Consider the following 3,569-nt stretch of genomic DNA (forward strand, 5'->3'; position numbering starts at 1 on the left):
TTCTACACATATCTGCTTGGACCCATGCTAACTTAAGCATCGGAGTGTCATTGCAGGTACAACCACCAACCACTCTACCTATCAAGCTCGGGTCCCTAAACCCCCACCTCGGGCCTTTCCAGACGACCGAGCTACACGTTTCAGGTAACCCTCGGAACATTGGCGCCGTTGCCGGGGACCTGGAAGTCATCCCTCTACCATGGCGGACAATCCTCACAACAATGATCGCGCTGCATCTGAACAAGAGGATGAAATTGACACCGGAGAACGACCGGGCAGCCCTCTATCACCACGCACTCCAGGAGGAAACAAACAGAATCGCCCAAAGACATCACTCCCAAACAAAGATCCACAAATTTCCGAAAAAGAGAAGAGCTCGGAAATTCTAGAAGCAGTCCGGGCACAACAAAACCGGCTGAAACAACTCGAAGAGGACATAAAGAAGCAGAAAGAAACTGAACAAGATCTGAGAAGGGAGACTCGAAAGCGCAGAGAATTAGAAGAAAAACTGCGGAAAATAGAGGCCAACCTGAAAGACCGGACAGAACGCGGCACCACCCCCGAGGGTAACCATGATCCCTTCACGCAAGAGATCATGAAGGAGAAGGTACCGCGAAACTTCAAACCACCCGATATGGATCTCTACGACGGCACCACCGACCCAAGTCACCACCTCAGCAACTTCAGAAGCAGAATGTACCTGGTCGACGCCTCCGACGCAATTCGATGCAAAGCCTTCCCCACCACTCTCACCAAGTCGGCCATGAAGTGGTTCGACAACCTGCCACCAAGATCAATCACCAGCTTCGAAGACCTAACCAAAAAATTTCTGACAAGGTTCTCTATTCAAAAGGACAAGACAAAACATGCCCCCAGTCTACTCGGGATCAAACAAGGTAACCAAGAAACTCTCCGAGAATACATGGAGCGATTCAACAAAGCCTGCCTGGACATACAACACTTACCCACTGAAGCAGCCATCATGGGACTAGCAAACGGCCTAAAAGAGGGACCGTTTAGCCAATCCCTATCCAAACGATTCCCGACCTCCCTATACGAGGTGCAGGAGCGGGCGGAAAAATATATCAACATGGAGAAAACCTCCCAGTTAAGAGACTCTTCTAGGAAGGAATCAACCTACCCACTCCGAGATCGAGATCGGGAACAAAAGAAGAAAGAAGAACCCAACTCGGACAAACCACGGAAATACCACAACTACACCCCCCTCCGAGTCTCCCTGGTAGACATCTACAGAGAAGTATGCCACACCGAAAAGATCCCACCGCCCCGACCGCTAAAACACAAGAGGGCGGGGAGAGATCGGTCCGAATACTGTGAATATCACAAGCTCTATGGTCATTCTACTAACGACTGCCACGACCTAAAGAATGTTATAGAAAAGCTAGCCAGAGAAGGAAAACTCGACAGATACATAGCAGAGAAAGGAGAAGAGACCAGGAAGAGAAGGCGGGGAGATAACGAAGATCGGGCCGAACAAACCCCGCGAACCCCTGAAAGACACGTTCACATGATAAATGGAGGTTTTGCAGGCGGAGGAACATCCAGATCCTCGCAAAAAAGACACCTCAAAGAAGTCTATCACGTCCGAGAAGACAGTCCCCTGCCCGAATTACCCACCATCTCATTTACCCGAGAAGATGCTCAAGGGATAATACCCGGGCACGACGATCCAATGGTAATCACCATTATCCTAGCAAACGCCAACCTACATCGAACCCTGATTGACCAGGGAAGCTCAGCAGATATCCTGTTCAAAACGGCCATCGACAAGCTCGGGCTTGAGGCTGTTCAAAACGGCCTTCGACAAGCTCGGACTTGAGGAAAAAGAACTAAAGGCCTATCCCACCGACCTATTTGGGCTAGGGGATACCCCGATCCATCCCTTAGGATACATCTCGCTACACACTACCTTTGGAAGAGGTGAGCAATCTAAAACATTAAGCATCGACTACATTATAGTCGACGTCACTTCAGCATACAGTGCCCTCATTGGGCGACCAACCCTAAACAGACTGGCAGCTGTAGTCTCGACCCCACACCTCTGTATGAAGTTCCCTACCGCAAAAGGAATCGCTACCCTAAAAGGCGACCAAAAACTGGCGCGGCGATGCTACAACGAAAGCCTGAGCTTAAAAGGAAAAGAGATCAACACAATAGAACTCGGACGAGTTCAATCCCGAGAAGATCTTCGGCCACAACCAGAGGGAGAAACCGAAAAAATCCAGATCGGAAACACACCCGAAAAAATAACAAACATAGGAGCAAACCTCGAAACGGGCCTAAAAGAGGAACTCACAACCCTCTTAAGGGAGAATTCCGACCTCTTCGCCTGGAAAGCCTCCGACATGCCAGGCATAAGTCCCGACCTGATGTGCCATAGGCTATCAGTGTACCCGGGATCCCGACCTGTCCAACAAAGACGCAGGAAGCTCGGACCCGAACGCATGCAAGCAATAGAAGAACAAGTACAAGCACTGCTAGATGCAGGGTTCATTAGGGAAGTAGCATTACTAGATGCAGGGTTCATTCGGGAAGTAAAATACCCCCTATGGCTCGCAAACGTGGTCCTGGTAAAAAAGCCCAACGGAAAATGGAGGATGTGCGTCGATTACACGAATCTCAACAAAGCCTGCCCCAAAGACCCATACCCTCTACCAAACATCGACGCCTTAGTAGACGCAGCCTCAGGCTATAGATATCTCTCCTTCATGGACGCATACTCGGGATACAATCAAATCCCGATGTACGGACCCGACCAAGAAAAGACCTCGTTCATAACCCCAAGGGCAAACTACTGTTACGTAGTGATGCCCTTCGGGCTGAAGAACGCAGGGGCAACCTACCAGAGGCTAATGAACAAAGTGTTCTCAGAACACATCGGACTACAGCTGGAGGTGTACGTCGACGACATGCTGGTAAAGACACAAGAAGACAAAAACTTGTTGACCGACCTCACCAGTATCCGACCTCTCCAGTGTCTTCGGCACCCTCAGAAAACACAACATGAGACTTAACCCGACAAAGTGCACCTTCGCCGCAGAAGCCGGAAAGTTCCTAGGCTTTATGCTGACTCAAAGGGGCATCGAAGCGAACCCGGACAAATGCCAGGCAATACTCAATATGAAGAGCCCGACGTGTGTCAAAGAAGTACAACAACTGAACGGAAGGCTAGCCGCCCTATCAAGATTCTTGGCAGGATCAGCAATAAAATCACTACCTCTCTACTCACTCCTAAAGAAAGGAAAACCCTTCTCATGGACCCCGGAATGCGAAAAAGCCTTTCAAGAATTCAAGGAATTCCTCGGGCAGCCACCAATCCTAACCCGAACTTTAAAGGGAGAAGAACTCGTACTATACCTCTCGGTTGGACATCGAGCAGTCGCTTCAGCGTTAATACGAGAAAATGACCAAAGACAACACCCCATATACTTTGTAAGCAAGGCACTACAAGGGGCCGAATTAAACTATCAGAAGATAGAAAAATTCGCCTACGCCCTAGTGTTCACAGCTCGGAGGCTCCGTCCCTACTTTCAAGCCCACACCATCAA

Source organism: Arachis duranensis, chromosome 10 (genome assembly GCF_000817695.3).
Source record: "Arachis duranensis cultivar V14167 chromosome 10, aradu.V14167.gnm2.J7QH, whole genome shotgun sequence".
Lineage (NCBI taxonomy): Eukaryota > Viridiplantae > Streptophyta > Magnoliopsida > Fabales > Fabaceae > Arachis > Arachis duranensis.